Below are 10824 nucleotides of genomic sequence, written 5' to 3'. Positions count from 1 at the left end.
ATCAGCGTGGGTGGGCATTGTTACAATGAGTGGAAAACAGGAAGGTGGAAGAAATGGTTCTAGGAAAGTTCATTTTGGACAGGTTACACTGGTCAAGTTGGGCAGAGGGTGCTGGAAAGGTGAGAAGCCCGGGTAGAATTACAGATCTATAAAGCATGGCCTTAGATATGGTTCTGTAGATGCATAGAGAGTGTGTGTGGCAGAGGGCGAAAGGGTTGGAGATAGCACCCAGAAAAGCAGTTCCAGTTGGGAGATTGGGGGGACAAGGGAAGCCATGCAGGGGATAGAGGACCTGGGAACTAGGGCAGGCATGAGATCAAGAACCACTCTGGGGTGCGAGCCAAGGAGCAACGGTGAAGGCTGGTACATGATCAATATGTATTAAATAAATAAAGAGGCAGGTGGGAAATTTTGCAAAGAACAAGATCTGGGAAGAAACTCATTGAGGGCCTAGGAAGGAAATTCTGAGATTGAGTCTCTTTCCACATGCTCCAGAATGGAACAAAAGACAGGGACAAGGAAGCCATGAATAGGCGGAAGGATTTTATTCTAGAACAGAGATGCACTCTGCGTGCTGACAGCCAAGGAGCGGCTGCGCACAAAGAGGCCCTGGGACAGATATGAAATAGAGAAAGGAGGCTGCAGGGTGTTGGGGTAGAGGGGAACTGGGGAGGCGCCCAGCCGCTCAAGGCCGACTTGCTGAGGACAGAGATCTCTCTTGAAGACGAGGGTTCAGCACCATGAAACATAAAGTTCATTGGTGCTGGTCTGGACAGAAACACTGAGGCTGGAGAACTACAGGGGAGAGGGCAGCTTGCTTCTCTCCCACCTCAGTTCCTCACAGCCCCGGGGCCGGCTCTTGGCTCTGCAAACACCTTTTGCGTTTGGCGTACTGGGTGTCTGACGGATCTCATGGGACCAACTTGAACTCTGGTAAAGGTCAAGGCTGGTTTGTTTTGACAATGCCAGAGCAGCAAGCACCAAGTCGGGCTGTTGTGAGGAACAAAACATGGTTGGGACTCCATGTTTCTGTTCCTTGCGGCTTCAGGAAGAAGGGATTAGCTTACCTCTATGTATACATGTGTAACAGCAGCTGCTATCTGTAAGGACAGTGCTTCTGAAAATGTGACCCATAGACCACCTGTGTCACAGTCCCCCAGAGCACCCTAATACTGTAAGCAGGGACTCAGACTCTAGCCAAGGGCCCAGGAATACAATGGTGAAAGGCACCCCGACCCTGGGGACTCAGAGGTGCCCTGTTATTTGAGGACCATTTCCCATCATAAAGGACTTTTCTGGGATCTTTTCCCTCAGCAGGACACCTTCTGCTGCCATTGAAACAGCAAGTCTTTTCCTAAACAGCTGAGTAATCTGTTGAGGGGAAAGGTCTAAAATTTATTGTTTCAAGGTGGCGGCATTGGTGGATAAAGACAAACACAGTCTCTTTGTCACTGCTGTAATTAAAGCTAATCTCTTCCTTCTCGCCACAAGCCAGCAAACCTGGAGGCTTTGTGACTGCTCACCAAGACAAGGAAACTACAGTATCACCAACAAGAGGCTCCCCTGCTTTCCTCTGCACAGCAGCAGCAGGAAGCCCTAATCAATCAACCACGATTAGCAGGGTTCCTTCAAGCAGTATTTCAAAGGAAGGCTGCTGGGGTGCATCCCTCTTTGGCAAGAGCTCAAGTATTGCAGAGCAAGGTCTTTTTCTAAGGGAGTGGAAATTAGAAAACAGGTGGCTGCCCTGTATGCTGCCAGTGGACGTGTGAGTTGGCAAAGAAATGCGGCAGGACGTGGGAACAGTATGAACATTTTTCTAACTGCATTTACCAGTAATTCCACTAACAGACATCTGTGTAAGGAAATGTGCTGAAATAAATAAAAATAAAACAGTGCCATTAGGCACAAAGGCAGACATAAGAACTCTCATGAGAGCCACTTCATGGACACAGCATGGATGTTGACCAGTGAAGGGATGGCAGACTCTTCCTACGAGGTGACATTATTTACTGTTGAAATTTCAGGTGGTTCCCAGAGTCTACTGGGGCATGGACGAACACACTCATGTTGAATGTCACACACACGCCTAACAGCAGTGTATGGGGATCACATATAGCCAGGCCTGTTCAAGCAGAGAAGCAGCAGAGCACTCAAGACTAAGGCGTGGGGTGCAACTGGACACAGCACAGGATGTGCCCGGGGGTGAGGTGGGGGTGCTCTCTCCCCATGCTACTGCTCCTGTGGGTAGGCAGGTCTGCAGCTGGGAGGTGGTTAGGAAGGAGAGGCCCCCAGGGCTCAGGGGAAGAGGGGATTCTCATGCAACATGCAAGATCCTGGTGTTGACCTAAAGTGCCCAGTCCTCCTAAGCCAGCACTTCCTGGACTCTGAGAGGGACAGGGAAAGAACTACCCTCTAAGACATAGCAGCTTTCTCCCGAGCCCACTTGTACAAGAATGTGAAGAAATGCTTGCACTACGTCGGGTAAGTTAGCAAAACAGCATACCCTAGGCAAATGCTCTTAATGTTTTTTTTCCTTTAATTTTTTAGTTCTTCTCTCTCTCTTTTCTTTATTATTATATTTGAAAGGTAGAATTACAGAGAAAGGAAAAGACAGAGAGCCATCTTTCACCTTCTGGTTTACCCCTCAAATGGCCACAACAGCCAGGGCTGGGTCAGGCTGAAGCCAGGAGCCAGGTGCTTCTTTGGGTCTCCCATATGGGTGCAGGGGTCCACAGATGTGGGTAATCTGCTGCTTTCCGAGGCACACTAGCAGAGAGATAGGTGGGAAATGGAGCAGCTGGGACTAAACTGGCACCCACATGGGAGCCAGCACTGTGGGTGGCAGCTTTACTCACTATGCCGTAATACCTGCCCCACGCAGTTTTTGAAGCATGGGGGAAAGTCCTGAAAGGAAGTTCAATAATGTGTCTATCTGGGTAATGAGATCATAGATTTTTGGCCTTTCAGCCATGAATAGTTATGATGTGAATAATGAAATGTCTTTTTAAATTTCAATGATGCCGTATTTCTTCATCCACCAAGATGAAGTACTTCTGTTAAATTTATTAAGTACTTTCTATTTCTGTCACTATCATAAATATAATTTTAAAATATTTTTTGTTGATCCATGGGAATGTAGTAATTTTTAAACTTATGATCATAAAAGTGGAACTTTGCTGATAATGGATACACTGGGGAGGCTTTCTGTGTAAATAACTGTATTACTTACAAATAATCACTGATTTTTCTCTCTTGCTTTCCATATTAAACAAAATTTCTCTTACCCTCATGGCTTTTACTTATTTTTCTGGTTTTATTGCACTGGTGAAGGACTTCAACCTAACATTGAATAGAAGCAGTGGTTGCCACCATCATAGACTTATTCCCGATTTTAAAGGAAGTATTTGCTTTAGGGATTATGCTTGCTACAGGTTTTTAGTTGATACTGCTTATAAATCTAAGGGAGTAAATTACTTTTCTCTTGCTAGGAGTGAGAGTTAACTTTTATCAAAAACTTCTCCTGCAGGTGAGATGATCATGTTTTCCCCGCTATGCTATTTTTATGATGATTTATATTAATAAAGTTTTACATTTCTGCCTTAATCTTAATCCAAAACTGGATTTGAATTGCTGACACTTTTTTTTTTGGTAGTGCATCCATTTATATTACTTATGACATGTATTAATCTACTTTTTTCCTTTCTTTAGACTGCCTTTGGGCTTGGCATTGAAATTATAGATAGCAACCCTATAAACTGTAGAGCAATCCTTTTTTTTCAAAAAAAAAGATTGATTTATTTTTATTTGATAGACAGATCTACAGAGAAAAAGAGAGACAGAGACAAAGATCTTCCATGCATTGATTCACTCCCCAAGTGGCCAAAACAGCCAGAGCAGAGCCAATCTAAAGCCAGGAGCCAGGAGCTTCTTCTAGGTCTTCCATATGGGTGTAGGGTCCCAAGGCTCTTGGCTGTCCTCAACTGCTTTTCCAGCTCACAAGCAGGGAGCTGGATGGGAAGTGGAGCTGCTGGGACATGAACTGGCACCCATATGGGATCCTAGCGCATGCAAGGCGAGGATTTAATTACTAAGCCATTGCATCAGGCCCAATTGTTGTTCTTCTAAACTCTAGAAGAGCTTGTATAAAATTAAAATTACTTATTTGAATATCTGATAAAAATTTCCTAGAAAATCATCTTGGTCTACCTTTTATGGTGAGAGGATAGTTTTTTTTTAAATTATTTATTATTTAACTTCATTAATTACATTGTATTATGTGACACAGTTACATAGATACTTGGGTTCTCCCCACCCCTCCCCAAGCCCTCCCACCATGGTGGATTCCTCCACCTTGTTGCATAACCACAGCTCAAGTTCAGTTGAGATTCCCCCATTGCAAGCGTATACCAAACCTAGAGTCCAACATCTTATTGTCCAGTCAAGTTCAACGGCTTCTTAGGTATACCCTCTCTGGTCTGAAGACAGAGCCAGCAGAGTATCATCCCAGTCAATTGAAAGCTCCAACATACCATCAGTAAAAATTTACATCATTATGGAATTAATTGACATAGTAATGAGTAACCAATATGTTAAAGATAAATGCGAGTTCTCAGCCACCTTCTGTGACCACCTCACCTATACTTCAATTTTAGTTTATACACAACATATAACATTCAAAACATAACATGTTATACATAACATCATATCATCTTAAATTAAGGCAAACATATGGTATTTAACCTTTTGGGATTGGCTCATTTCCCTTAGCATTATGGTTTCCAGTTTGTAGAGCAATCCTTTTTTTTTAAAAAAAAGATTGATTTATTTTTATTTGATAGACAGATCTACAGAGAAAAAGAGAGACAGAGACAAAGATCTTCCATGCATTGATTCACTCCCCAAGTGGCCAAAACAGCCAGAGCAGAGCCAATCTAAAGCCAGGAGCCAGGAGCTTCTTCTAGGTCTTCCATATGGGTGTAGGGTCCCAAGGCTCTTGGCTGTCCTCAACTGCTTTTCCAGCTCACAAGCAGGGAGCTGGATGGGAAGTGGAGCTGCTGGGACATGAACTGGCACCCATATGGGATCCTAGCGCATGCAAGGCGAGGATTTAATTACTAAGCCATTGCATCAGGCCCAATTGTTGTTCTTCTAAACTCTAGAAGAGCTTGTATAAAATTAAGATTACTTATTTGAATATCTGATAAAAATTTCCTAGAAAATCATCTTGGTCTACCTTTTATGGTGAGAGGATAGTTTTTTTTTTTTTAACTGCTCACTTTATTTAAAAGTTCAAATTCAGGATTTTTAATTTTTTTTACCCTCAATTAATTTGAATAGCTTATATTTTAAGGGATTGCCCAACTCATTTAAATTTTCACATTTTGACAAAAAAGTATTAGAGTGTTATCTCTTAAATTTTTCTTTATGTTCTCTTTCATTTCTACTAAGCTTTTCTTTCTTTTTCCTTCCTTTATTCTTCCTTCCTTCCTCACTCCCTCCTTCTCTGTTTCTCTTTCTTAATATTTCCAGGCGTTTGCCTATTTTACCTTCCAACAATCAACTTTTGGCTTTGTTAATTCTATTTATAATTGTTTCTTTATCCATGTTTTGTCCCATTGCTATTCTATCCTATATTGGTTTTTAAAAAATATTTATTTAAAAGAGTTACAGAGAGATCTTCTGTCCATTGGTTCTTACTAGTCTCCCATGTGGGTGCAGGGTCCCATGGCTTTGAGCTATCCTTGACTGCTTTCCCAGACCACAAACAGGGAGCTGGAAGGGAAATGGGATACAAAATGGGATACAGTAGCCACTAGGCTACTGTGCTGGGTCCCCTAGCCACTTTCATTCTGTTTCTTGTTTGTTTCTTTTTAAATGAACTTTTACTACCAAGAATTTCAGCTTTATGCAAAGGCAACTCAGTTCACAGTGTCTTGATCTCGATGCTTTCTTTGCTTTTCAAAACTCAAACCCATAACAGTCTCAGAAATCAGCAGATTCCCTGACTTACTGTCTAGTTTTCAGCTCTTTCATTCGGATGCTTTCCTCTCTTTCACTCCTTCTCTGCTCTGCATGGTAAATATTTATAACGCATTCATTATCTGGCATTTGCAAATGTTGTAGCTAAAGATTTTTCTCCCCTTCCATATCATTGACATTACTTAAAAAAATTGGTCTGTGCTATCAAGAAAGCTTTCCCACCAATGCTGATTTTAGCGAAAATGATGAAGGCTCTCAAAAGATGGTAACTGCAGAGCAACTACAAGTTCAGAAAGTTGGTGCGTACATAGCTTTGTCTAGTGATTCAAAATAACGAGCGCACAATGCTTTTAGTCATGTTCTTAGGAAAATGAATAAAGTTAGTAAGAATTGCCCAGAAGATACTTTTTAAACTAAACCAGATCTTACAGCTTTATTGAGGGGAGAGCAGATGAGGGGTTGGGAATTGTAAAAGTAAATTTCATAATTGTGAATAAAGGAATTTGCCTTTTAAGGTGGAAACAGAAGCATTTTGGACAGGACCTTCTAGGACACAGCTCAGGAGTTCAAGCCATGCCCTTGTTCTCATCAGCATAGAGGTGTGTCATCAGGAAGTTGCTCTTATTAAAGTGTGGAAGGCTGCAACTGGGAGCCACTTCTCTTTTAATAAATTACAGCTCACTTAGAATCACCCTTCAGTCACCTGGAAGTCTAAACTGCCCTCTGAAGAACAGGAAGTGGTGAAATGAATCAACTCCAGGAACACCAATCTAAGTGCTTCCCTAGGAGTTTGTCTCACTGTAAATGTTTTTTCCCCTGAGGTTTAAAAGAGAGACAGCACGCGCGCGCGCACACACACACACACACACACACACACACAGAGATATTTGAGAACAGCTTGAAATCTAATGAAAATCAAAAGGGAAAAAAAAGTTTCTAAGAAAGACTCTCAAGTTTTCTTGGTTTGTTCTCGATTTTAAAGACCTGGAGACCTCTGAGACCAAGTTCAACAGGTCTCTCAACAGGAAAGTATGCAGCTAGAATAGGTGCAGTCAAATATTTTGAATAAATGAGTTGGCATTCAAACACTGTGCCTGGGAACTGAATAGAAGAAAGAAAATCAATCATGACCAATTACATTCCTATCCTATTAGGATGTTACAGGGCCAGAGCATGTGCTTTAATTCTTGGGTTTCTGGTACATTGGGCCAAATATTGAAAATGAAAAAGAAAGTAGAACTCTAATTTACTTCCAAAATAAGTACTGCTTTGGTCAAGTAGACTCTGCAAATACTAAATGCAAAATTCTTGAAGCGAAGCATTTAGAGGTTTACATAATTTATATTCAAGTGTACTATTATAATTGTCCTTTTCTGTTAGTTAACTGCTGTCAGCATCTTATTGGGGCTAATTTACAAGTTAAACTTTATCATAAACATGTATGTATAGGAAAACTCCCAGCAGTCCACTGCGGATCGACATATATATATCCTGTGGACAAGGGCCACACTGGTAATTTAGGCTGGAAGACTTAACACAGCTTTGGGTAAGGACATCGACCCTGCTCATGATGGAGTTTAAGGTGTCCCTTCACGTTTCTAGTCTGCCCTTGGCTTTTTACTCCCCAGCACAATGGTTGAGTTGATCTCTGTGTTCCTGAGGTCTTTTATTTTGAACAATTTGAAGCAGACCTGCCAGGCTCTGTCCTCTGGGGGAATCCTGTCCCCGACCTCTTATCTTCACCATAGAATGGTTCTTTAATCCTTCCCCAGGCACTCTCTTACCCGCAGTGAGGGAGCTGCCTCGAGCTTTGTGTGTCTCTCAGGCCTGTCTAAGGCAAGGAGTATTTGGTAATGTTAGCCAAAAAGGATTGGCCATTTCAAATCACATCAGATATGTTGACATTTGATTTTACTTCTGAATTCCTTGGGGGAAATAATGAATGACATCTTTTCATTTGAAAAGGACATTCACAGTGCAAGGTTTTTGGAAAAGCTCATTTCTGTAATTGACTAATTTTGAGGTCCCAGATGCTTCAGATCCCTCCACTCCCCAGCCACTGAGTAGCAGCCATGCTGATGCTATGTGCTTTGATGGAAGCAGGATTTCAAATCTAGCCTATGGTGTCACCTAGGAGAAAACAGCTCCAGTCGAAGGAGCAAATGTCTTGGTCTGAATATTCTTAAGTCTTAAGAAGACAACCCCTTGTAACAAGTGGAAAAACATTTTCAATAAAGAATCAAATACTTCAGATTTATTTTTAATTGGGCTTATGGTGACAACTCATTAACCATATGGGGAAAAGCATCAACATAAAGACTAAATCAAAAGAAGAACTTATTTTTAAAACTACTCATTTTACCTGTTGAACACTAAAAAGTTTTTGTTTTGGGGAAAATAACCAATACAAGCTGCCCAATATAATATAAAACATGAAATGCAATTAAATCATTATCACGGGGCCCGGCGGCGTGGCCTAGTGGCTAAAGTCCTCGCCTTGAAAGCCCCGGATCCCATATGGGCACCGGTTCTAATCCCGGCAGCTCCACTTCCCATCCAGCTCCCTGCTTGTGGCCTGGGAAAGCAGTCGAGGACGGCCCAAAGCTTTGGGACCCTGCATCCGCGTGGGAGACCCGGAAGAGGTTCCTGGTTCCCGGCATCGGATTGGCGCGCATACCGGCCCGTTGCGGCTCACTTGGGGAGTGAAACATCGGATGGAAGATCTTCCTCTCTGTCTCTCTTCCTCTCTGTATATCCAGCTTTCCAATAATAATAAATCTTAAAAAAAAAAAAAATCATTATCACGAAGTTTTAGCACAGCTGGTTAAGTCACTGCTTAGGATACCCACACTCCAAACCTGATTTCTGGATTGAGTCCTGTTTCCTCTACTTCCCATTCAGCTTCCTGCTAATGTACCCAGAAAGTGGCAGGTATTAACTCCTGGCACCCACACAGACTAGGATACAGTTCCTGGCTTCAGCCTGGAGCAGCTGCGGATTTCACGTGTATTTGGGAAATGGACCAGTAGATGGAAGGGCTCTATGTCTGTCTGTCTGTCATTCTGCTTTTCAAATAAATAAATATTTTAAAAGAAAGAGCTTATTCAGTTCAAAAAATTTCAAATCCATGCATTGAATATTATGAAGGAAGTATGTATATATATTTAAAGCTTCTAGCACCAAAATAAACTATTTGGTGATTCCATTTTTAGTATTCCCATTTTGCTGAATGCCTCTTGATTCCTTTATGCTGGATAAACACAGCTATTTACACCATTGCCAAGGTATTTATGTAAGGAGGGTACTCAAATCCACAATCATGTGCTGCTTACTTGTGGGGACATTTTGAGCAATTCATTGTCAGGTGACCTTGTCATTGTGCAAACAGCATGGTCACTTGCACAAAGGCAGGCAGTCTCCAGAGACAACTGGGGGCCCACTGTTGACCGAAACTGCATCACACAGCACAGGAATGCACAGGTACACAACATTCATAATGTCTCAGTGCTCCAAAGGAGACCTGTGCTTTCCAGCTAAGTGACAGAGAATATTCAGGGGGAAGAGAGGATATTAAGCTCATCACTATGGTGAGAGATTTTCTTGGTGCGAGGAGATGAATTGAGGGGAAAAAAATCACATAGGAGTCAACAGTAGGTGAAGAAGAATGAAAAGGGGCTAATGGTTTATTGGTGCTGCTTGAAAACTGTGTGTGAAAGATTTGGGTAATTCAAATTTTTTCCACATTACAAAACATGGGCGTGTGTTAATTAAACAAGGCTTTGAGACTAAGGCAGATGCATTTTGGCTTTTCACTTGCCTGGGGAAAGTACTAGGTACTATAGCAATTATTCCGATTCCATCAACAACATCTATATTAGGCCGATGGTGACGTATGTTACTTACCATATTTTACTATAATCAGTAACCTGATATGGTTCAGACTTATTATCATTTACTAAAAGAACAAACTCTTGCAGCAGTGACCCTGTTGATGGGGGCATATCATGCTACATCTGCAAAATAATGAGTCATAAAACAAAAGCTTCAAAAATATGCTTAACTCTTGTGAACTCTTCTTTCCAATTTCTAAGGAAACAATACAACAGCATCAACACTTTCTCAATTATCTACTCTGAAAAACACAGAAGACACATCACCATCTAAACCTGGGGCTATCACTACCACCAGTGCAACAAAGAACACAACAGAAACAACTACAGGGAACTCAAATTGGAAACAATCAGAAATTACTGAGAACACACAGACTCAAAGTACTGAGAGCAGCAGACAGACTCCAAGTACCCATATGGAAGTGACCACATCAGGCACTCCATCTTCAACCAGTGGATTCTCGCAAACAGAGACACACTCTGAGGCAATATCCTCTCCAGCTGCCACATCTCCATCATCTTTGACATTCAGTAAGGCAAAACAAAGAGCATCAGAATTGGTCACAATGTCAACTTCTTCAGCCTCAACTCTCACAACCACAGGAGACACAACATCACATACCACTGGGAGTCTTCTTCCAACAACTGTAACGACAACTAAAGAAAGCTCAACAGCAACTTCTATAGGGGCCTCCACCAAGGAAACATCAGCAACTTCACAAAACCCTCAGACTCACAGTACTGAGACCAGCAGACAATCTCCAACAAGTACCCACATGGATGTGAGCACATCAAGGATTCCATCTTCCTCAAGTGGACACACCTGGACAGAGACACACTCTGAGGCAACATCCTCTCCAGCTGGAACATCTCCATCATCTACATTCAACAAGATCCTCTCAACAGTACCCGAGTTGGTCACAATGTCAACTTCTTCAGCCTCCACTCTGGAAAC

Source organism: Ochotona princeps, chromosome 3 (genome assembly GCF_030435755.1).
Source record: "Ochotona princeps isolate mOchPri1 chromosome 3, mOchPri1.hap1, whole genome shotgun sequence".
Taxonomy (NCBI): Eukaryota; Metazoa; Chordata; class Mammalia; order Lagomorpha; family Ochotonidae; genus Ochotona; species Ochotona princeps.
This window is presented reverse-complemented; position numbering follows the sequence as displayed.